The 26,358-nt window shown below is 42.0% G+C and overlaps 1 protein-coding gene across 1 annotated transcript in view; it reads right to left on the bottom strand.

Moving 5' to 3' along the window:
• LOC132816485 (protein furry homolog) overlaps positions 1–19,047 on the bottom strand; it is a 397,881-nt gene extending 378,834 nt beyond the window's left edge. The window contains exon 1 of the mRNA XM_060826132.1: positions 18,919–19,047. The gene's annotated coding sequence lies outside the window, so the exon portion shown is untranslated. The remainder of the gene's footprint in view (positions 1–18,918) is intronic.
• Positions 19,048–26,358: the final 7,311 nt, after the last annotated feature.

Below are 26,358 nucleotides of genomic sequence, written 5' to 3'. Positions count from 1 at the left end.
CACTGGTCACTGCCTGCCATTCCGAAATGGAGCCGTTTATCCCTACTCTTTGTTTCCTATCAGCCAACCAACTTTCAATCCAAGTTAGTACTTTGCCCCCAATACCATGCACCCTAATTTTGCTCACTAACCTCCTATGTGGGACTTTATCAAAAGCTTTCTGAAAGTCCAGGTACACAACATCTACTGGATCTCCCTCGTCCATCTTCAGAGTTACATCCTCATAACATTCCAGAAGATTAGTCAAGCATGATTTCCCCTTCATAAATCCATGCTGACTCTGACCTATCCTGTTACTACTATCCAGATGTGTCTTAATTTCATCCTTTATAATAGACTCCAGCATCTTTCCCACCACTGAGGTCAGACTAACTGGTCTATAATTTCCTGCCTTCTCTCTCCCACCTTTCTTAAAAAGTGGGATAACATTAGCCACCCTCCAATCTGCAGGAACTGATCCCGAATCTATCAAACTGATAAGCAGCCAACTGAGTGTGATATTTATAATTTAGACTATATCTTAAAGGCTCACATTACTTTTTGTCTTTCCTTGCCATTTAGACATATATCCAGCCAGCTTATCATGGTTGTCAGCAGTGATCAATCTAAGGAATGGGTATGCTGCTGTATGGCACCATGCTACATTAATCTCATTCCTGCACCATATACCAACAGTTTATGCTGTAAGCACACTGCATGTGTTTCAACCAAAGGCCATGTTTGAAAGTTTATGGGGAGTATTCCTCAGTCAAGTCAAGGGGGCATTCTCCAGTCAGAAGGTCTCAGCACAGTAAGTCAAAGGCAGCAGTCCGTATTAGTCCAGAAACTTGTATGTGGTCAGTTGGCCTCTTGCAGCAGTCAGAGTCAGGAAGTCAATATCACTGTCGTCAGGGAGTAGGTCAGATCAATCCTGCAGGTACAGCTGGTTTCCACAGTCCAGTCCGGTGAGTCTCAATAAGTCAGTTAGGGAGCTATATAGGGGTTTTCAGACTCCGAACAGTCCAGACCACATCATATAACATGACAAATCAATCCTACTAAAGGCAATTAGGCACAAGCAATGGTTTTCAGCTTGAAAAGGTTTCTCCCAATTATCAGGGTAGCAATCACCAATCTTCCAAAGTCCCACAGTTTGAACAAGATGCAGGAACTGTACACTTCACACCTTGGGACATAAAATGTCTGCATCATTATCTTAAATGCAGCCTATATGATATTCTCCTCCCTATTGCAAACACATTCACCCTTTCTCTACTTCACATTACAAACAGGCTCCATTTTAGTTTCATGAACTATCACATGAAAAAGCACTACCAGGGAACTATATACCGGCGAGCCTGACCTCAGTGGTGAGCAAGTTGTTGGAGGTAATCCTGAGGAACAGGATGTACATGTTTTTGGAAAGGCAAGGACTGATTAGGGATAGTCAACATGGCTTTGTGCATGGGAAATCATGTCTCACAAACTTGATTGAGCTTTTTGAAGAAGTAACAAAGATGATTGATGAGGGCAGAGCAATAGATGTGATCTATATGGATTTCAGTAAGGCATTCGACAAGGTTACAATGGGATCTTGATCAGACGGGCCAATGGGCTCAGAAGTGGCAGATAGAGTTTAATTCAGATAAATGTGAGGTGCTGCATTTTGGGAAAGCAAATCTTAGCAGGACTTATACTCTTAATGGTAAGGTCCTAGGGAGTGTTGTTGAACAAAGAGACCTTGGAGTGCAGGTTCATAGCTCCTTGAAAGTGGAGTTGCAGGTAGATGGGATATTGAAGAAGGCGTTTGGTATGCTTTCCTTTATTGGTCAGAGTATTGATTACAGGAGTTGGAAAGTCATATTGCGGCTGTACAGGACATTAGTTAGGCCACTGTTGGAATATTGCATGCAATTCTGGTCTCCTTCCTATCGGAAAGATGTTGTGAAACTTGAAAGGGTTCAGAAAAGATATACAAGGATGTTGCCAGGGTTGGAGGATCTGAGTTACAGGGAGAGGCTGAACAGGCTGGGACTGTTCTCACTGGAGCGTTGGAGGCTGAGGGGTGACCTTATAGAGGTTTACAAAATCATGAGGGGCATGGATAGGATAAATAAACAAAGTATTTTCCCTGGGGTCGGGGAGTCCAGAACTAGAGGGCATAGGTTTAGGGTGAGAAGGGAAAGATATAAAAGAGACCTAAGGGGCAGCTTTTTCACGCAGAGGGTGGTATGTGTATGGAATGAGCTGCCAGAGGATGTGGTGGAGGCTGGTACAATTGTAACATTTAAGAGGCATTTGGATGGGTATATGAATAGGAAGGGTTTGGAGGGATATGGGCCGGGTGCTGGCAGGTGGGATTAGATTGGGTTGGGATATCTGGTCGGCATGGACAGGTTGGACCAAAGGGTCTGTTTCTATGCTGTACATCTCCATGACGCTATGACTCTACCAGTTCTTTCTCATTTCATAATCTACAAATCATAATCACCATTATCCCTTCCTTATTCCATCAAGAACCTTCTCCACCTCTCAACACATTCTCCACGGTATATTCACAAGCTCCAGACACCACCGATGGGGATGGATAGAGTCCAGACTGGAGGGAGGAGTATTTCACCCTTTTTCAATCAGGGCAGAGAGTGAGCCAGCATCATTAAATAATACAGGGATGGTATATCAGATCAGAATTTCTACATATTACTTGCAATATTTTCTTTATCCTAGCAAGCTGACAATGTTAAGCTGTTTCCTCAACATTATCAGAAGGAAATCTGTGGTTTGCATCCCCCACTCCAACTTGTTATTTTCCTCTTTCTTCTAGATGCAGTTCAGGAGCAGGAATCTCTTGCACACAGAGATATATTATGAATCTGATTGGAATTTACAGGAATTCACCGTCAAGCACTCCATCTCTCCCTGGTACCTTATTAGTTGCTGGTACCCTGTCTGGTTATACAGTGACTGCAATATGGTGAGATATGGTGAATCACTGTCCATCAATAGACAGCAGCAGGTAGTGAAGGTAGGAACAGACAGGATAAAGCTCATAGAAAAGAAAAGTCTTCTCCTAGTCCTCCAGAAAACTGACAACTACAGGGACTTAATCACGAGAAAGAAAAACTGCCGACAACACATAAATAATTGGGAGAAGAGAAATCCCGTCAAGGAATTTCACCACTATGATTGACAATATAGAAAACTCAGCTTGCAATATGTGCTGTGTGCACCTGTCATTGCACAGCATTACCTCTCCAAGCTGTATGATATGTCTACCTCAAAGAACCGTGGTCATGAGACCTCACAACAGAGGTCACGTTTAGCAAGATATGTAGCTTTGGTGGAAGTTAAATGACTAGGTTGAGAAATTGATATTTATCTTGGGTGGAGCGGTTTTTACCCTAAAGAGTCTACTGAAACAAATAGACTGAACCTTTAAATCTTCAATCTGCATCCCTGCATATTAGTGGGAGTGTTATGAGCTCCAGCCATAAGGGAGTGCCAGGAATGCAATGGAAGCATGTTACCCTCTTGTAGGATACCAACATGTTCGTTTACAAAACCTCCAAGCAGTAGTGGCAATTAACAGCCTGGCCATCACAGACTCATGGACCGAGAAGACATTGATCATAAACGTCTGAAAGGTCTCAACAACAGCTTGCCACTTTTATTTGACAAATAAAAGAAAACTTTTATTTGTCAAAAGCACTAATGTTTGATCACTACACTATGAGAAGTCATGCAATTATTACAGTTTGGTTTTAATTAATCAGCTTCATTAAATTTGGCACTTTACAGTTTGGTTTCATAGCAGTTTCCAAGTCCATATTGTCAGATTTGCACCCACTGTCAGAAAGTTCAATAATCACAGGACCCTGATTCAAGGTAACTGGCAAAAGAGCATGAGTTAAAACAGGAGTGTTGGATGTGGACGCAGATTTATTAGTAATTTTTAACAAGGAATTTGAATAAATAGTTGACTGTATAAACAATTGCAGCTACAGAGAAGGTATGGAATGAATTGATAACTGGTCCAAAGAATAATCAGATGTGCACCGACACTCACAAGTTTCTTTGTGCAGTATCCTTTAATGTCTTGCTGATAAGTACTGAAGTAGGCTTCCAAATTCTGCTGCTTTCTCTTCTTCCTGCTCTTTTGACATAGCCTATTATCTCTCTCTGAGGCAACATCTCTGTGAGGCAACATTTTGAAGTATGCATGCTAATTGGCACTGGAAACTGCAATTACCAGCTAACCTTTGGCTTTATGATGACTGAAGATCATTGATGAAACATCTGAAGATATTTAGATTTAGAAATGCTTTGAGGAACTCCATAATGATTTTTTAGGCCTGAGCTGGTGAATCTTCTGCCTGATTTACATATTTGAACTTTACTTTGGTTTCTTGATGCCCCAACTGAAATGAAATACTGCCTTAATGGTGAGGGCTTCAACACTGGAATTCAGATCTTGTGTTCCAATTTGGATCAAGGCTGCAATGATATCTTTATATCAAGTGAAAGGGTTCAGAAAAGATTTACAAGAATGTTGCCAAGGTTGGAGGATTTGAGCTATAGGGAGAGGTTGAATAGGCTGGGGCTATTTTCTCTGGAGTGTCCGAGGCTGAGGGGTGACCTTATAGAGGTTTATAATATCATGAGGGGCATGGATAAGATAAATAGACAAAATCTTTTCCCTAGGGTGGGAGAGTCCAGAACTAGAGGGCATAGGTTTAGGGTGAGAGGGGAAAGATATAAAAGAGACCTAAGGAGCAACTTTTTCACGTAGAGGGTGGTCCGTGTGTGGAATGGGCTGCCAGAGAAAGTGGTGGATGCTGGTATAGTTGCAACATTTAAAAGGCATTTGGATGGGTATATGAATAGGAAGGATCTGAAGGGATATGGGCCGGACGCTAGCACGTGGGGCTAGATTGGGTTGGAATATCTGGTCGGCATGGACGGGTTGGACCAAAGGATCTGTTTCCGTGCTGTATATCTCTCTAACTCTATGACCAGGTTATAATCCAACAGGTTTATTTTGAAGTACAAAAGCTTTTGGATCATTGCTCCTTTGTCAGGTAGCAAGTAGGGCAGGATCAAAGGACACAGAATTTATAGTAGAAGATCAAAGTGTCAGACAACTGATGTGATGTATTGAACAAACCGAGATTGTTGTTAAGTCTTTAATCACTTAGAATAGGTTGCAGGTTTTGATTCATTAAAAAGTATTCATAGAACTTCTTTCAAGTCACATTCCCAAGACAACTCAAGGTTTTATAAAAAAGGGGACATCTCAGCTCAGATGATGCATGAAAGGAGTGAGGTTAGAGTCTGTCCATATTCCAACCTTGAGTCAGACTGGTTCTGTTTCAAAAGTGGGAATTTATAAAATGTTACATGGACTGACTGCCTGCAGATTGTGTACTTTTTGAACAAAATAAAATGTATCTGCAAATACAAATCTGCAAATGCACATTCATCCCATAGTCGTGTGTGTGTGTGTGTGTGTGTGTGTGTGTGCGCACGCATGTACATGCTTGATAGTGTGCACGAGTGTGATGGAGTACATGTCTTTGAGAGGGTGTGCAGGTGAGTGTGAATGTGGTTGTGTGCCTGAGAGGGAGGGTGGTGGGGTCACCTGTAGTGTGACTTGAACCCAACATCCCAGTTGATGCCATCCTCATGAGTACTGAATTTGGCTATCAACCTCTGCTTGACGACCCTGCATTGTTGCGTATCCCGAAGTCCACCTTGGAGGAGGGTCACCCAAAGATCTGAGACCGAATGTCTTTGAATGCTGATGTGTTCCCTGACTGGGAGGGAACATTCCTATCTGGCGAATGTTGCATGTGTCCATTCATCCATTGTCATAACGCCTGCTTGATCTCGCCAAAGTACCATGCCTCAGGACATCCTTCCCTGCAGCATATGAGATAGACAATGTTGACTGTGCCACATGAGTACCTGCTGTGCACAAGGTGGGTGGTGTCCCCATGTGTAATGGTAGTATCCATGTCAACACTCTGACACATCTTACAGTGGTTGCCATGATAGAGTTTTATGGTGTTTGGTCGATTTTGTCCTGAAGGCTGGGCAGTTTGCCACGAACAATACTCCATTTAAGTTTTAGCAATTGTTTAAAGGCGAGAGGTGGAGGCATAGGGAATATCATGACAAGGTGCTCATCCTCATCGATACTGTGTTGCAGGCTGCGAAGAACACGGTATAGTTTCTTCACTCCCGGGAAGTACTGGACAACGAAGGGTACCTTATGGTCATATCACCTGTCTGTCTCTTGAGAAGGTCATTACGGTTTCTCACTGTGGAATGTCTGAACTAGCACTTGATGAGTTGAGCATCGTACTCTGTTCTTAAGAGGACATCTTTCAGCTTTCCTCCTCTTCTGAACAGATCTTGTGTATGTGTAGGGATTGTTGTAGGGGATGACTGTTTTAATATGTTTAGGGTGGAAGCTGGAGAAGAGCAGCATCATGAGGTTATCCGTGGATGTGCGATAGAGTGAAGTACTGAGGTAACCATCCTTGATGGAGATGCGTGTGTCCAAGAATGAGACTGATTCAAAAGAATAGTCCATGATAAGTTTGATGGTGGGATATCACTTGTTGATATCACTATGCAGTTGGTTCAGTGACTCTTTGCCATGGGCCCAGAAGAAGAAAATGTCATTAATATATCTGGTGTGAAGAGTTGATTGGAGCCCTGTGCAGCAAAGAAGTCTTGTTCAAACTTGTGCATAAAAATATTGGCATATTGGGGTGCAGATTTGGTCCCCTTGGCTGTTCTGTATGTCTGGATGAAGAACTGGTTGTTAAAGGAGAAGACATTATGGTCAAGGATGAAATGAATGAGTTGTAGGATGGTACCTGGAGATTGTCAGTTGTGGGTATTAAGTGCTAAGGCTATTGCAGCGATGCCGTCATTGTGGGGGAAGCTGGTGTAGAGTGCTGAAACATTGATTGTGACAAGGAATGCTCTTAGTTCAGTTGGTCCGTGGGTGCTGAATTTCTGCAAGAAATCTGTACTGTTGCAACAAAAGCTGGGGCTCCCCCGTACAATGGGTTTCAAGATGCTGTATTGGAAAATGTAGGGAGTGATGGATTCTCAGGGGAACGTGGTATGAACAGCCAAATTTCTGGTATTGAGACTGGCTCTAATGTAATGAGAGGTACGTCGGGTTCCAAATGATCGATTGTCTTCGGGGACTCTCTAGTCCGAGGTACAGACAGACATTTCTGTGGCCAGCAGCAAAAAATCAGAATGGTATGTTGCTTCCTGGTGCCAGGATCAAGGATGTCTCAGAGAGGGTGCAGAATGTTCTCCGGGGAGGGAGGGGCCAGCAGGAGGTCATTGTACACATTAGAACCAACAATATAGGAAGGAAAAAGGTTGAGATTTGGAAAGGTGATTACAGAGAGTTAGGCAGGAATTTAAAAAAGGACGTCCTTGAGAGTAATAATATCAGGATTACTCCTGATGCTACGAGCTTGTGAGGGCAAGAATAGGAGGATAGAGCAGATGAATGCATGGCTGAGGAGCTGGTGTTCAGGAGAAGGATTCACATTTTTGGATGATTGGAACCCGTTTTGGGGTAGAAGTGACCTGTACAAGAAGGATGGATTGTATCTAAATTGGAAGGGGACTAATGGCAGGGACATTTACTAGAGCTGCTTGGGAGGATTTAAACTAGTAAGGTGGGGTGGTGGGACTCAGGGAGATAGGGAGGAAAGATTTCAATCTGAGACTGGTACAATTGAGAACAAAGGTGAGTTAACAGTCAGGGCAGGCAGGAACGAAGTAGAGAACAAGGTAGGACTGATAAATTAAACTGCATTTATTTCAATGCATTGAACACATAAGTTCTTTTAAAAGAGGAAATAGATAATTTCTTTAAAAATGGCAAAAACCACGAGGAAGAAAACAAACATTGTGATCAATGTAGGTGCTTTGTTTAGAAAAATACCAACACGGATTTTAGGAGCTCAATATACCATTTCTATGTTTTGGCAATCTAAGATTCTAATTTTCTGCTATGGAATGGAACAGTACTTATTTTCTAAGTATTAGACAGAGGAAACAAGTACAGGACTCTTTTGCAGTGGGTGTTCACTTCCTTTATGTTGAAAAATAATCATTCGTTCATTCCGCCATTCATTTTTCACCCGAATGACAACTCATAATACTTTATTTTAAATTTTCCTAATGGCTGCACATGCACAATGCCTGCACAGAGGTGCTGTTCCTAAAGTGAAAGCCCTTGACATACTTGTTGCCAGTGACCTCTGAGTTTCAGATTCTATGAGAGGCTGGATGCAGAAGAGTCAAAATGCTAATATGCTGAAATCCAGAGAGAAGTCAACATGTACCACCCCCATCAGGGCACATTTATTCTTGGACCTAATCACTTCCAGTAGTTTGTAGAAGAGCAGACTTTAGAAGATGATTGACCTGTTCAAAACCCTTATCCACTTGAGTCATTATCTTCTCTAATGTAAAATTCAGAATTAGATCTGCAGCCAGAACTATAAAATTTGATATTATGGATTCTTGTTGCAAAGGTTTAGATGCAAAATTCCTGGAGATGATCAGACTTTCCGGGGCAGATTGCAGATTGATGATGATTTATGAGATAGCACCATTGTGGCTAGTTGGGGCTTTAGCACTCTTCACCAAAGTGCTGAAATGTTTTGATATATTTTTCAATACTGATTCTCATGATTGAAGTGATGAATTCCAAAGCCCAGCCATTCTCGGTAGAGCTGGAAAGGACCTCATCCTCTGATGAGGTCCTTTGCTGGCTCTGCCATTGGTGTGGAGACCTTCACCATGTATAGATCTCTAATTCACTAACTAGCCTATGGGAAATGCCAAAGGCAAAGCTGGTGTCTCTAAAAAGTGGAGTGCTTTTCACTGCATCCTCAGAGGAAAGGTCCTCCTCCGAGGTTTGTGCTTTCAGCAGGTATCTCTAGAGTTCAGAAGGCCCTAGACAGAAGACAAAACAAAAAACAGTTAAGATCTCAGTAAGAAGTTTTGCATTTTGCACATGATCAAGTGATGGTCTGGGGAGCACAGGCTTAAGTAGCTAAATTTGATGTTCCCATCCTGAGATGCATGAACAGTACAAGTAGAGTGGTGTTATTACTTTAGAGATGCAAATACTTGCAAAGATAAGTTGTCAGACTCTTGGTCCTATATTCAAGACCCTGTGTGGGCCAATTATCTCCACAGCAGTTTGTTCAGTTTCAGAATAAGAAGCAAAATATTTTCTAAAAGATGTGAATTTTAAGTTTTAATGTTCAAAGAGACTTAGATGTGTCCATTCAAGGTGCACAGAACATTAACATGCATGTATCGCAAGCATTTAGGAAGGCAACTGGAATGTTGGCCTTTATTATAAAGGAAGCAGAGTACAGGAATAAAGAAGCCTTGTTGCAATTTTGGGGTTTTGGAAAAACCACATGTAGGCCACATCCTCTCACCTTGAACCTATGCCCTCTAGTTTTGGACTTCCCTACTCTGGCAAAAATACCTTGGCAATTCACCTGATCTTGCTCCTTGTGATTTTTATAAACCTTTATAACGTCACTCCTCAGCCTCCCATCCTCCAAGGGAAAAAATTCCCAGCCTATCCAATCTTGCCTCACATCTCAAACCCTTCAGTCTCAGTAACATCCTTGTAAATATTTTTAGCACCCTTTCCAGTGTAATAACATCCTTGCTATAGCTAACCAGAATTGCATGCAGTACTCCAAATGTGGACTGTCCAATGTCTTGTACAACTGTAACATGATAACCCAACTCCTGTACTCAATGCTGTGACTGAGTGCCTCCCTCACCACCCTGTCTACCTGTGATGCCACTCTAAAGGAACTTTATACCTGCACTCCTAGGTCTCTGTTTGAGAACACCCTAGAACACCACCATTAATTGTGTAAGTCCTTCCCTGGTTTGTATTATCAAAATGCAACACTTCACATTTATCGAAATTAAACTCCATCTGCTAATCCTTGGCCCACTGGCACAGTTGTTCAAGATCCCATTGTTTTCTTGAAGAACCTGCTTTACTGTCCACTAAACCACCAATTTTGATGTCATCTGCAAACTTACTAATCATGCTTCCTATATAACTCATCCAAATTGTTTCTATATATAACGAATAACAGTGGACCTAAAACCCAGCCTTGTGGCACACATTTGGTCACAGACCTCCAGTCTGAACAAAAACCCTCTTCCACCACTGTCTGTTTCCTACTGACAACCAATTTTGTATCCAATTAGCTACCTTTCCCTGGATTCCATGCAATTTAACCTTACTAACCAGTTTACCATGTTGGACCTTGTTGAAGGCCATGTAGGCAACATCTATCGCTCTGCCTTCATTTAGCTTCTTGATCACCTCTTCAAAAAACTCAAACAAGTTTGTGAGACACCACTTGCAATGCACAAAGCCATGCTGACTTTGGGTAGTTTTTCCCTTCCCAAATGCATTTGGATCTTGTGTCTCAGAATCACATCCAACAATTTACCCACCACTGACGTCAGGCTCACTGGTTTGCCATTCTGAATTAATTGCACTGAGGCTAGTATCCTGTCACCAAGTCATCCCTTATTCACAGGTGAAAAATATATGGGCTCTGACCAGGCAGCTCAGAGCCAGTCCCTAGAATGAGGAGACTTTATGAATCTCCTAATAATATGTCAGCCAAGGCTCCCGATTAGGCCAGGTAAACAATCTCAATCAAGGATCTCATAGTCAATGAGATCCACCTAGCCCTTGTTCTAATCACTACATCCCTTCCCATCTCTAAGTCCAGAGATATAGGCCTATTCTGTCTCTTGTAGCTTCTCCTGGGATGTTTTCGTTCTGGGTCCAGTTCCTTCAACTCTGACTCAGACATTGGCAGCTTGCACCAGACCATAGCCAGTCGTTTGCGCCTGGAGCATCTCAGGTGAGTTTCCTCCTCTTCTTCAGGTGGTAATGGTATCAAGGCTGCATCTGTCTTAGTTTCTTCAAAGCTAGATGGAGGATTTCTGACAGCCTTTCTTGCTGAGGAGCATACTGTTACCTCTTGTCACCTCTGAATTAACTGCACAGAAGCTGGGTATCCTGTCACCAAGTCATCCAGTGTACTTGTGCACAGTACACTGCTGTGGCCAGCCAGCTCGGAGTCAGTCTTTGAAGTGAGGAGACTCTGAATCCCCTATTTATATCTGTCAGCGAGGACTCCCTGATTGGCCCAGGTTAAGAACCCTAATCAAGAATCTAGTAGTCAATGAGGTCCACCCAACTCTCATTCCAATCACTACAAGCTCCTTGGCTTTTCCTTGCAGCCTTTCTTAAATAATGGCACATTAGCCACCCTCCAGTCTTCCAGCACCTCACTTGTGGCTGTTGATTAAACAAATGTCTCTGCTAGGGGCCCCACAATTTCTTCCTTAGACTCCTATAATGTCCTGGGATACACTTGATCAGGTCCCAGAGATTTTTCAATCTTTACGAACTTAAGATATCCAGCATGTCCTCTTCTATAATGTGTGACTGAAGTTTATTTTATACCTAAGGTTCAGCATAATATAGCAAGTGGTAGTAAGGTTACAAAATAGATAAAAAACGTAACTAGATATGTAATTGGATAAAATGACTAAGTAGTTCCCTAGAACATATTATGAATGGCATGATAGGGGAGGTGTTCACAGCTGTAGCATGTGGGAGTTCCTGAATGCCAATTTGGTAAAGAGAAAACAGGTCTATGGTAAATATTTGAAACTTGAGTAGTTTTGGCCCAAAGTTTATGAGCTGAAAGCTGAACTACAGACAGTGCAATGCATTAAGAAGGAGAAAGGTTACTTACATTCTTTGTACCATCAGCTGGTTATGACTCTCAGGATTGAGTCATCTGATTTGGTCAGTGTTCAGGGACAGGAGAGTGTGACTATCGAAAAGACAGATCAGGGACACAGAATTCAAGAGTACAGGAGTCTCAGCCTTTGCAGTTATCCAACAAGTTTTAGAAACTTTCAATCTGTCTGGATGAGAATGAGGACTGCAGGGTAGACATTTTTAATTTCAAAAATACTTTATTCATAGAAATTATCTTTATGTACATACAGAGATACTAAAACAGTTCTGTACGGTCTTTGCACATTAAAAAATTTGGAATTTGATGTTATCTGCTGTGGCAAAACCAAAGTCATTTCCTGCTCATGCAACACACTATTTACTTACATTTTGAGACAAAGAGAGAGTCTCATAACTGAATATACAGGTCTTTCTGCTATAATGTGCGTTTCATCAACATGAATTCATCATGACGCGATTGATGAATTGGGGATGTGTTTTTAAAGCATTAACTTTTAAAATGTGTGTTGGCTTTAATGCGATTACATCGCCAACACTTTAAGCACTGTTTCTAAAGTGCACTTTCTATAACACAGAGTTGAATAAAAGCACAACCATCATGTTATAGAAGAACTGACTGTACTGTCATTGTATTTTGGTAGAAAGACCTGAAATTATGCTCTTCTCCTACTGTACCTGGGTGACAGCTGCACAACTTTAGTGTGCCCGTCAGCATGTAGTCCTGAACCTTAGAATGCATCAGTATGCAATACTCAGTTGAGGTCAACTCTTTTCACTGGAGAATCAACAAATTTCGGGCAGACCAAAGAGCATCTTTCACCAAGTTGGTGGTCCTCAAGGTGCAGTCAATGTTTGTCTCAGTGTGTATCCTGGGCAGCAGACCATCCAGCATAGGTCCTGCATCGGAGCTGCTCGGAATGAATCTTGACAAAAAACATGTATTTTCTCCAGACCTTCCACTAAAAGACACATGCCAGAAGGAGATATGTACTATCTCCTCCCCAAGGCAGCCATTTTGAGGGCAGAGTGCAATGGTGCAGCAACTCTGAGCATACATGAAAGATTTCACAGGTAGTGCCCTTCTCACCTCTAGCCAAGCTCTGTCTTGGTGCTTGTAGAAGAGTTCTGATAATGTTGCATCCTGCCAAATGGTCTTCACAGTCTGCTCAAGGAGACATCTGACAGGATTGGCCCTCAATGTGTCAAGGACATTGTAACCTCTGCCTGATGGTCTTGATGGTCAAAGGTGTTTTTCTTTGCAAATTCTTTCACAAAGGACAGGTGATATGGAATGGTCTAACTACTTCAGCATTCCATTGCAACAAGGCCATCATAATACAATGAATCGGTAGAACGTCAATACGTAGTGACACTTAGTGTTTGCGTACTGAGGGTCTACTCACAGCTTGATGCAGCCCCACCTTTTTTATTCCTGATGAAGGGCTTTTGCCCGAAATGTCGATTTCGCTGCTCCTTGGATGCTGCCTGAACTGCTGTGCTCTTCCAGCACCACTAATCCAGAATCTGGTTTCCAGCATCTGCAGTCATTGTTTTTACCCCATTAGGATGAGAGCAGTCAACAAAAACCTGAAAGAACTGCAGCTGCTGGAATTCAGAAACAAAAATAGAAATTGTTGGGAAAACTCAACAGGTCTGGCAGCATTAACATTTCAGGTCCAGTGACTTGTCTTTAGAACCCTTCTTCAGGATGAGGTTAGTGTTGTGTATGTTCTCCCCACCTTATCCACAGCTTTGTACATTATATCCCTGTGGATACAGTCCAACTTTGACCTCCAGATGAAGTGAAAGATGGCTCGAGTGACGGCAGTGGCACAGGCTTGAGGGATAGGGCAGACCTGTGTCACGATTAGAGTGGTGCTAGAAAAGCGCAGCAGGTCAGGCAGCATCTGAGGAGCAGGAAAATTGACATTTTGTGCAAAAACCCTTCAGGAACAAATACTCATTCCTGATGAAGGGCTTTTGCCCGAAACGTCGATTTTTCTGATCCTCGAATGCTGCCTCACCCACTGTGCTGGAAAAGCACAGCAAGTCAGGCAGCATCCAAGGAGCAGGAGGATCGACGTTTTGTGCAAAAGCAAGTCATCAGGAATTCTCAGGAACAGGAGAATCGACGTTTCGGGCAAAAGCCTTCCTGATGTGCTTTTCCAGCACCACACTCTTGATTCTAATCTCCAGCATCTGCAGTCCTCACTTTTGCCTAGTTGACACTAGTGAGTGTTCAGCCAGTGCTTATGGCTTCTTCAGGCTTTATCTTTTACTAAGTGCACAGCTTTGGAATAAAAGCTTCATTGCTGGGCTGCAGCAATGACAAGTTTACATGTTCTTAGTTCATACTGGAGCACAATAACTGCCCATTACAGAATAACTGGTGACAAGGGGGAATTGGCCAATGTGAGAGAGCATGATAGAGAGATAAATAAAGGAATTTGTTTTCAGTCAGTGATATACTCCAATATTGGACCAACAGGAGAAGAGCTGCACCCATCTTCGGACCTGGTAAGTTAGAGTGGGGGAAAGGACTGTAGACAGCTTGTTCCCGAATAAAGAAATGAGAAAATTCAAACACTAAACAGGAGGAAATCTCGAGAACCCAAGCTGTGGAGCTCACCATGTGAGAGGTCTCAGACAAGGAGTCAGGGAGGGAAAACCAATTACGTATTCAGCATTAGAAATTAATGAGAAACTGTTGCTATTCAGCTCAAGGTGCAAACCTAAGGAGATAATACCAAATTTAAGAAGGTTTTGAATGTAAAAATGGAACTCTTTGTGCACTGCAAATTAAAATCAAAACGGAAGGCCAATATGATGCTATTGGATCATTTGAAGAAAAATCAGAAGTTTGGAAGACCTGCTGTGAAAGATTCAATTATTATTTCATGGCAAATAGAATTGCAGATGAATTGACAGTACCCGTGTCCCTGAGCAATGTAAGCAGTAACAGTAAGCCTTTAATGTACTGAGAAGCCTTGTCCTGCTGAACAAACCAGGAAACAAAACATACCAGGGGTTAATTGATATTTATGTTAGGCAGCATCTTGATGAATCTCCTCTGCACCCTCTCCAGTGCAATCACATCTCTCCCTATGTTGTGGATTCCAGAACTACACATAATACTCTAGCTGTGGCCTGAAAAACACTTTACACAGTTCCAGCATAACCTCCCTATTCTTAATCTTTGTGCCTTGGCGAATAACGGCAAGTATCCCATATGCCTTCTCAACTACTTTATTTGATTGTTCTGTTATCTTCAGGGACCAGTGAACATGCAGACTAAGGTCCCTTTGATCCTCGATGCTTCCTAGAGTCCTACTGTTTATTGATCCTGCCCAAATACATAATCTCATACTTATCCGAATTGAATTAATTTGCTTCTGATCATCCCATCTGGCAAGGCTGTCTGTATCCTCCTGTAATCTAAGGCTAGTCACCTCACTATTTAAAACCCCACCAATGACTACACACAAACTTACTGATCAACCGTCATACATTTAAGTTTAAATCATTCACATATACCACAGACAGCAAGATGTGCAACACAGATTTCTGCTGAGCCCCACTGGACACATACTTCCAGTCACCAAAACACCCCTCGATCATCATTGTCTGCTCCCTGCCATGAGTTAATTCTTGATCCAATTCGACAAATTTTCTTGGATCTTATGGGAACTTACTTCCACTATGAGTCTCCCATACAAGACCTTATCAAAAGCCTTACTGAAGTCTAAGGAGACTACATCAAAAGCATTGCTTTCATCTACACACCTGGTCACCTCCTCTCAAAATTCAGTCAAATTATCAGATACGACCATCCCTTAACAAAACCACGCTGACTGTTCTTCATTAATCCCTGTTTCTCCAAGTGCTGATTAATTCTGTACCCTCAGAATTTCTTCCAATAGTTTCCCCACCACTGAGGTTAGACTGACTAGCCTGTAGTTTCCTGCTTTATCACGTCCTCCCTTCTTGAATAATGGTACCACGTGGACTTTCCTCCAGTCCTCTGGCACTTCTCCTATGGCAAGTGAAGAATTGAAAATTTTTGCTTGCCCCTCTGCTATTTTCACCCTTGCCTTACTTAACAGATTGGGATTCATTTAATCAAATCCTGGAGATTTATCTACTTTTAAGCCTTCCAGACCACTCACAACTTCCTCTCTGCCTGTGCTAATTTCTTTAATTATATCTCAGGTTTTCACCTCAATTTTGATATCTGCATTGTCCTACTAGTGAGTGAATACTGACACAAAGTATTTATTTAGAACCCTACCTACATCCTTTGTTTCAATGCACAAATTATCACCTGTGCTTCTTACTGGGGCCTACTCTTTCTCTCATTATCCTTTTCTCTTGATGTACTTCTAAAATTGTCCTTTATTTTACCCATCAATATCCTTCCAAGCTTCATTTTTGCTCTCCCAGTTTCCTTTTTAAGTTTCCCCTTGTACATTTTAACTCCTGTGGGGATTCTATTGTTTAAGCCCTCAATATCCAGTGTTGAAAATTACCTGAACGTCACCATCTGCCTATCACTTGCTGCAAAAATGTTTCATAATATCTCTCAACAGGTTGATTAGGAAAATATCTCAGGGGTTCTGGTAGACACTTCTGATGCCTTTGAAAAGAGGTGGGCATTGGAGACAAGGGCTATAGAATGGCTTATTTTGCCATAAAACTCCATTTTGATTTAACCCCCTCCCTCTCCATATACATTTCCTTCATTTTTATTGTTGTTGCATTGGCCCTGACGGCTTTGCATGTAAATTGATAATTTAGTTTGACACACAAGTGATTTGTGGGAGAGGAGAAAGTTTTTAAAAAATAACACGGTGGTAAAGAAACTATTCAGAGGCGTGTAAAAACATCCTTTGATATAAAAAAGGGGCTCTTGTTGTGCCATGATAGTGTCACTACCTCTAGGCCAATAGGCCTGGATTTAAGTCCCACTTGTTCCAGGGGTGTGTAATAATGACCCAGAAGAAGTTAATTAGCAAATGTTGGGGTCCTGAAGCCAGCGAGAGAAATCCTACCCCCGGTATAAAAAGTAATTAAATCTCAACTCTGGGAAGCAAAACATTCAAATTGTGAAATGTGATAAACTTTAACTAAAAATGTTAAGGGTTTCCAATAAAGGGACTCCTGTGGCACAGTGGTAGTGTCCCTCTCGCTGAGCATGGAAGTTTGGATTCAAGTCCCATCTACCACAGATGTATGTCAGAAGAATTCTGAACAGATTGATTATAAAATGTCTAAGAGGCTCTAGTGGCACAGTGGTTGTGTCCCTACCTTTTGGCCAAGAGACGTGGGTTCAATTTCCACCTATTGAAGACTTGTGTCATAACATGTCTGATCAGGCAGTTTAAAATATCTCTAAGATGTTGGAGTAAGCAGCTCTTGCAGCACAGTGGCATCTCTACCTCTGATCCAGGAGGTGAAGGTTCAAGTCCCACCTGATCTAGAGATGTGTAATAACTTCTGTTTATAAGCTATCTTTGACATTGGAGCAAGTGTTCTTGTAGTGCAATGATAGTGTCCCTACTCTATACAAAGGGATCCACATTCAAGTCCCATCTGCTTTAGAGGATTGTTATAGAAAATAGCTCAGACATTGAAGCAGTAGTAGGCCATTCAGCCCATCGAGTCTGCTTTGTCATTTAATGAACTCATGGCTGACCTCAGCTCTACATTCTTGTCTTATCCCCATAAATTTTGCTTCCCTTATTGATTAGAAATCTGTTAATCGCAATCTTGAATATACTTAATTACCCAGCCTTTTAACCCTTCCATAATAAAGAAGTCCACAGAACTGCTATCCTCTGGGAGAAAAAAAACTTCATCTCTATCTTAATTGAGTAACCTGCGTTTATACCTTCTGGTCTTAGAACCTTTTAGGATAGCAATCTATTGGAAAGGAATCTCATATATTCTCCACATCATCAGCTTCTCAAACACAACAGTATAATCAGCATACTTGAAATTCTGTTTTAAGAATAGTTGTGTTATATATTAAGGTGATGCAGATTTTTAAAAAAAATATGCAAATCTTATTATGGGCTACACAACAACATTTGCACATTGGCATTTAAACACATCCGCTTCCGTTCTGAAGTTGTTGCACAAACTGTACCATTAGCTTCATTGTTATTTTGACAACAACAGCAAATTACAGAAGAATGCAGAAGAGCAAATTGTCACTGTACCTTTCACAACCTTAAGCCCTTCGAATCAGTAACGAATAACTATATCATTTTTTTCAATTTGGTAAGCAACTCTAGTTTTCCACCTAAAAGTTTCTGCTGCCACTGGCACGTTGGTGTGATCCTTTTAAAATGTTTCTACAAACATCATTTCTGCATCAGGTCCGCTTCTATTTTCATTCGGCATTCTAATTACAATGTAATTACAATACGATAAGGCAATTAAGCCTTTAAAAGAATTTGGATCTCGATGCCAGGAAAAAGGAAGAGGCAAAAACTCGACAAAATAACTTGGTTTAAATTATCTTCACCAAGGATCACCAGGACATTTAATGTAAAAAAATAACATGTTCAGAGATCAGTCGGAGGATTTCGAATTGCTTTCTGTTTACACATACGAAATACACACGTTTCTGTTAATGAAAAGTAAACACCCCCATAAAAACAAAGTCGAAAGCTTTCAATAATATATATTTAATTAAATGTAACCATGGAGATTGGAGTCGATATTTATTATTCATGAACTGTTTTATCATTTATTTTGAGGGGTGGAGATGATGTGGTAAACAAAACCCTATCAGTTGAGGTTCAAAACAATGAGTTGGGGTTCGATGGTAAAAGAAGAACCAGCAATAAAGTGATGATCGTTCTCGGATATTTATCTGAGAAGCAAATTGCATATTTTCCCACGAAGCTACAAACTGCCAAAGAAAGAAATGTACGCTGACTTAAAAAATTAAACGGCAGGATGAGAAAATATTTCTATATATGAAATAAGAATTCAGTGATGGGTTAGTTCTGTGTGAACGGCATCTAGATGTGTACAGCAAACATACAGTTACATACCGCTCGTCTGTTATGTCCAGCTGTCACTATCACTCAGTCTCGCGCTGGCCGCCGTTAACTGCCATTGGTTCCACTCCAGCTGTTACGGTTCCCACAGCGACCGCGTTAGCCCCTAACTCTCCTCTCAACTTCAGCCGCTCACCACATGGCCCGCCTCCCCCTCCCACTTATTGGCTAACCGAAACGCCGCGTGGCAGAGGTTTTTAATTGAGTGGTCCATTGCAATTTCCATCAAAATAGTTTCCGCTTCGGCACCCAGTTGTCAGCGGCTTTCACCCGTTTCAGCGCGAGAAGGTTCCACCTGGGTCTTAAAGCCTGCAGCGAGCCAATCGTTGCCACCGGACTCGATATCAAAGGTACCTTGCTGGCAGGGTAACATCCTCTTTTCCACCCCCACCAAATTAATGAATGGCAGTCTCAAGTTCTGAAAAGGGATGACTGGATCGGAAACATTAACGTTATTTTCTCTTCACAGACGGTGCCAGAACTTCTTGAGTTTCTCCCACAATTTCTGGTTTTGTGTTTTTCAGATCTCCAGTTGTTTTATTCTGGTAAAACTTCGTTTGCGGCGGACAGGTTTTCGATGCGCAAATGTCGAAATTCTTTAAACCAAGCTTCTAAGAAATCCATGTCGGTATAAGAGTTTCTGCTCAAATCTCAAGGAGCGCACATGCATTTTGTTTAAGAACACTCCCCACCCCCCTCTCTGCATATCTGAAGTCTAAAATGTTTTACTGAAAACAAGTTGATTCATTTTCTTTTCATATAATCATTGAATCTTTGACCCGTCAAACTGAAGAACACAGCCTTAATTTTGTTAAAAATCACACAAACCAGGTTATAGACCAACATCTTTATTTGGAAGCACTAGCTTTCAGAGCGCTGCTCCTTCATCAGATAGTTGTCACCTGATGAAGGAGCAGCGCTCTGAAAGCTAGTGCTTCTAAATATGTTGGGCTATAACCTATTCCTGATGAAGGGCTTATGCTCGAAACGTCGAATTCTCTATTCCTGAGATGCTGCCTAACCTGCTGTGCTTTGACCAGCAACACATTTGCAGCTATAACCTGGTGTAGTGATTTTTAACTTTGCACACCCCAGTCCAACACTGGCACCTCCAATGCTTTGAACACTCAGCGATTAAATTCAAATATACTGTAGGATAGCACATTTTAAGGAATATTTAACTGTGTTTATTCAGATGTTAATATTCGAACCCCATTTAGATGAAGCACAGAGGAGGGCAAGGATGTAATGTACTCTGGATGGGAGATTTCTATATCCGTGACCAAGACTTGCTTAGCGGCACCACACGAATAAAGGCGAAATAGTGTGGATGCTGGAAATCTGAAACAAGCTCAATGGTGAAGACACTCAGCAGTCCCCAAGTAACTGCAAACAGAAATAGAGTTTGTGTTTCGAGTCTTGTATGACTTCTTCAGAACAGAAAGGTGTTGAAAATCTTTAGTATATATTTTCGATAGAGGCAGTAAAAGAGAAAGGGAATCGTAATACTGGAGAAAGAAAAAAAAGGAGTGGAGAGATTGAATCCTCCATTCTAAGAGCAAAGTAAACAAGACAAAGACAAGACAAAGCTAACGGGAAATGAATAGGAGGGGATGTGGAGAATGAAAGAAAAATAGATAACAGATAGAGTCAGACAGTCATAAAGATTTCTAGCATGGAACGAGACCTTCAGTCCAAGCCATCCATGTCGACTAGAAATCCTAAATAAATCTTGTTCCAAATGCCAGCATTTGGCCTGTATAAATCTAGTCTCGTTTTCCAGCATTTGGCCCATATCCTTCTAAACCCTTCCTATTCATATACCCATCCAGATAACTTTTAAATGTTGTAATTGTACCCAGTCTCCACCACTTCCTCTGGCAACTCATTCCATACTCACACCTCCCTGAAAAAGATGCCCCTTCGGGCAATCTTATATCTTTCCTCTCTCACCTGAAATGTGTGCTCTCTAGTTTTGGATTTCCCCGCCCCAGGGAAAAGATCTTGCCTATTTACCCTATTGCATTCCCCTCATGATTTCAGAAATCTCTAAATGCATCTGCTCCAGGGAAAATAACCCCAGCCTATTCAGCCTCTCCCTATAGCTCAAACCTTCCAACCATGGTAACATTCTCGTAAATATTGTCCGAACCCTTTCAAGTTTCACAACATCCTTTCTATAGGAGGGAGACCAGAATTGCACACAATACTCCAGAAGTGGCGGAAATAATGTCCTGTACACCTGCAACATAATCTCCCAACTCCTATACTCAATGCGCTGACCAATAAAGACAAGCATACCAAATGCTTTCTTCATTATCCTATCTACCTGTGACTGAACTTTTGAAGAACCATTAACCTGCACTCCAAGGTCTCTTTGTTCAGCAACATTCCCCAGGACCTTACCATTAAGTGTATAACTCTTGCCCTGATTTGCCTTTCCATAATGTAGCACCTCACATTTATCTAAATTAAACTCCATCTGCCACTCGTTGGCCCATTGGCCCATCTGACCAAGATCCCGTTGTACTCTTAGGTAACCTTCTTCGCTGTTCACTACACCTCCAATTTTGGTGTCATCTGCAAACTTATTAACCATATCTCCTATGTCCTTATTTAATAATATTATGAATGACAAAAAGCAGTGGACCACCATGGATCCTCCTGGCACGCGGTTGGTCACAGGCCTCCAGTCCGAAAAGCAAGCCTCCACCACCACCCTCTGTCTTCTACCTTCAAGCTAGTTCTGTATCCAAGCAGCTAGTTCTTCCTCTATTCTATGTAATCTAATTTTGCTAATCAGACTATCATGAGGAACCTTGTTGAATGCCTTACTGAAGTCTATATAAATCACATTAACCACTCTCCTCTTGTCAATCCTCTTTGTTACTTCTTCAAAAGTTTCCATAAAATTAATGAGACATGATTTCCCAAGCAGAAAGCCATATTGACTACTTCTAATCAGTCCTTGCCTGTCAGATCTTTTGAAGGGTTTTTCGCAGCAAGGACAGATGAGTTCTCTCACTGTATTTTACTAAATTCACCACATTAATTATCTCCCCCTGATGACATTCTCATGTCTGAATCCAGCCCGATCTTATCATGCACAACTCCAAGGACAAATTGCCACTCAAAAGATGTCTGAAAGTACGGACACCAAGGGATGAAGCTCTATCTTTCAATGCCATGCACCTTGCCAATCACTAACATTCCAAACCTGCCTTGCTCTGTCAAGGACAGATTCAGAATATGTCCAAGAAGGGGAAGATGGCACTGTGATTCTCCAACAGGGACCTGGAGATCCTGGTGGACTGGGCAGTGCAAAGGAAAGGAGACCAATTCCATAAGGGCTGTCGGAGGAGGCTTTGCTACCAGACCGTGGCAGCCTGGTTCAAGGTTGCCACCTGGGTCAGTGTAATAGTCAGGGTATGGGTGAATGGCCACTAGTACTCTAAGAAGTTCAATGACCATCACCGCTCCACCAAGTTAAGTGTCACACTCTTCTCTATGCTATTTCATACTCACTCACTCTCTGCTACTGCATTCACCTCTCTCCAAGGATCATGCTCTGCTACTTTCACTATTGTCTGGATCATATTCACTCACCATTCCAAACCATTAACTTTGCAAAGTCTCTGTGCTGCCTCCTCACTCCCTTAGAATACTCCAGCATTTTTCCCACGACCTACACATGCACTAACAGCAGTGCTATGCACTTTCAATTCACTCAATCCCTCCAATCTCTTATTATAGAAGACATAAAATGGTAGAGAGAAGTCGGCACCCAACATTATGTGCCTCACCCCCACAAGAAGAGAATGCTGGCCTTCACAGATAAAGACTGGGGCAACTCCTGCAGGCTTACAGAGACCTTTGTCAGTGTCATTCACTGCACATTGCTACAGGGTGTGATTCCTTCTGTGTATTGTGTCTTGCAGGTAAAGCTAAAGTCTATCACCTCCACAGTGAAATGCCTGTCTCTGCTGAAGCCTTTCATCCACCTTGTCCTCAGAGGATGAAAGGATGCAGAGGAAGCACTGGCTCCTGCACCCCCCCTCTTACTTGCAAACAACCCAGATGCTGATACCTCAATGGGAAAGTTAGCCGATGAGCACAGCCACTGTCACAGCTCCTGGACAAGGAAGAAATGCTCAGGCTGCTGTCACTCACAGAGTGTCAGAAATCAAGCATCTGCCCAGGCCCAGAAGGAAGAAGTCTCTGTACTGTTGGAATTCATTCATGCAAAGGGAGAAACAATTTATTGAGGCTCAAAACCCTTATTGCCCAGAAGTTGCAATAATACTGCAGCGAAACATGTGACCATTCGTCAGGTTGGCTCAGAGTCTGCTTGGTATGGTGCACACACCTGCACTTCAATGCCCCAGCCTTGACCATCAGGACCAAAAGTGTGATGACATGATGATGGGGAACATGGTGATGCTGCAGGTGTCTGGTCTTCACAAGGGAATGGGGTGTAATGTAATCAGTTTCTGATGTTATTGAATTCAATATTGAGACCTCAAAAGTTGTAAAGTGCCTAAGAGGAAAATGAAGTGTTGTTCTTCAAGTTCATGTTGTGCATTATTGGAACATTACTGCTGGCCCAGGACAGAAATGTTAGCATGATGGCCAGACAGCTTGTTGAAATTGACAACAGCTGGAGGTCAGGGGTCATTCCTATGGAGAGAACAGAAATGGTCTCTTAGTTGTTTGGTCTCATCAATGTAAACAAGACTGCATTTGAGAAGTGCATGCCATAGACTAGATTGAAAGAGGTACAAACAAAATACTGCTTCACCTGGAAGGTGTGTTTGCGGCCTTGGACTGTAAAGAGGGAAGAGCTGAATGGAAAAGTGTTACAACTTCTGTGATTGCATAGAAAGGTGCCATGGGAGCAATGATACCACAGGTGCACCTAACCTTGATTAGACAGACTTTTGATTGACAAGGAAGTTGCAGGTGGGTTAGGTTCTGGTGGGAGGCAGACAGGTAAGTGGATTTAAGGTCACAATCAGATCAGTTATGATTTTATTGACTGATGCAGCAGATTCTAGAACTTGACTGACTTATTATTGCTTATATTTCTCATGTTCTTAAGACCATTACAATATTACTAGGAGTGAACACCATACAGTCCTGGTGAGGACAAAGTCCCATCCTCATATTGATAAAATTCAAACCAGTATGATAACTCTTAACTGAGTCTCTATGAGGCAGTTTGGGCCATAATTATATCCAACCACAATGTGCAACCTCACTCGACTGTTACTATGAAGCCAAGGCATTAAGGCTCCAAGGGTTCAATGATTAGTGCAAGAAGGCATGTCAAGAGCAGCACCAGGCATAACTAAAAATGAGATGACAATCTGATGAAACTGCAACACAGTGCTATGTCCCTGTCAAAACAGCAGAAAGTAGCATTCGATAGATTGAACTAAGTAATCCTACAACCAATGGATTGTATCGAAACTTGGCAGTTTTGACACATCCAGTAATGAAAGGTGATGGACAGTTAAAATAACAACAGCAAGGAAAAGGAGTCTCAACAAATATCCATATCCTCAAAAATTGAAGAGCCTTGCTTATCAGTGCAAAAGACAATGTTGAAGTGTTTACACCAGCTTCAATCAGCAATGCCATGTGAATGATCCATCCCATCCTGTGGTCCTTAGTAACAAAGCCACCAGTCTGCAGAAAATGTCTGCCTGTATTCCTGATGAAGGGCTTTTGCCCGAAACGTCGATTTTGCTGCTCCTCGGATGCTGCCTGAACTGCTGTATTTTTCCAGCACCACTCTAATCTAGAATCTGGTTTCCAGCATCTGCAGTCATTGTTTTTACCTAGAAAATGTGATTTACTCATTGTCTTCTCAAGAAAATGCTGCAAGCTCCAGATATGGTAAGTACTATGGGCCTTGATAGTATTCTGGTAATGGTACTGAAGACTGATGCTTCAGAACTAGTTGCACCCCTGGCCAAACTGTTCCAGAACAGTCATGACATTGGCATCTTCCAGACATCATGGAAAAATTGCCAAGACATGTCATCTCAACAAAAAGCAAGACAAGTCCAAACTGACCGATTACACTTCATCTATCTTGATCATCAGTAAAGTAATGGAGGGGTCATTACAGTGCTATCACCCAGCACTTACTCAGCAATAAACTCTTTGATTCTGCCCAGATAGTTTGGATCCTGCTCTTGTTGTTATCTTGTCCAAAACTGAACAAAACCGCTGAACCTTTTTGCATAAGGTGGCTGGCCCTTGACATGGACACAGTGTAAAGGCTATGTTTTAATTTTCTATACTTTTAATTCTATACTGAAATGCGAAAAGGACTGTTTTAATCGTAGATCTATTTCAATTTAGTGGCTACCCACCAACATGAGAATACGTGCTCTGGTGCTAGATATTGGGGAATGCTTTGACAGTGAGTCATCTAAAGCTTCATCCTGCTCCTCCCAGATATAGAGCTGTTCCTCAGTCTGTGGAGTTGTCTGCTCTTATTTTTGAGTAGCTCAACAGAGAAAAAATAATTAGAAAATGATGTGTATTGCATCATTTGCTAGAATGGAGCTCTAGTGACCTCTGATCCATACATGAGTATTATGCCTTTTGAATGAAAACAAAAAGATGATAGAGAACACAGCAAATCTGGCAGCATCCATGGTGAGAAAGCAAGCTAACGTTTTAAGTCTAGATGACTCTTCATGAGGGAAAGTGAAATATGGAGGGAGCAGCATTTTGCAATAGCGCAGAGGGGGGAGGTGCTGAAGTGCTGGGGGAGAAAGGATGTTGACAATTCAAATTAAGTGATCAGAATGTGAGATAGCAGAATAGTAGCACATCTAACTGCCAGACTGGAAAGAACAGACAGTCCTACTGGAGTGGGGGAGGGAAGAGAGGACATAGTGACAGAGAATGTAACAAGCAAAGCTAAACAAAGGGAAGGAATGCCTTCACAATCTGAAGATGTTGAACTCCATATTGATCTCAGAAGGTTGTAAAGTGCCTAGTCTGAAGAGGAGATGTTGCACCTCCAGTTTTTGCTGTGATTCGCTACAGCATTGCAGCATGCCAAGGACAAACAAGTTAGAGACAAAAAAAAATTGCAGATGCTGGAATCCAAGGTAGATAAGCTGGAGGCTGGAAAAACGGAGCAAGCCAGGCAGCATCAGGAGGTGGAGAACTCAACGTTTTGGGTGTAATCCTTCTTCAGGACTGGAAGTGAGCTCACCCCCAAGTCCTGAAGAAAGGTTACACCTGAAACAAGGACAGACAAGTGGGCATGTGAGCAGGACGCCGTGTTAGAATTACTGGCTACATGAAGGTCAGGGTCATGCTTGCGGAAGGACTGGAGTTGTGCAAAGCAGTCACCCAGTCTGCATTTGGTTTCTCCAATGTAGAGTAAGCCACATTGGATGCAGTGAATAC

This window comes from Hemiscyllium ocellatum, chromosome 6, assembly GCF_020745735.1.
Source record: "Hemiscyllium ocellatum isolate sHemOce1 chromosome 6, sHemOce1.pat.X.cur, whole genome shotgun sequence".
NCBI classification, from domain to species: Eukaryota; Metazoa; Chordata; class Chondrichthyes; order Orectolobiformes; family Hemiscylliidae; genus Hemiscyllium; species Hemiscyllium ocellatum.
This window is presented reverse-complemented; position numbering and strand designations above follow the sequence as displayed.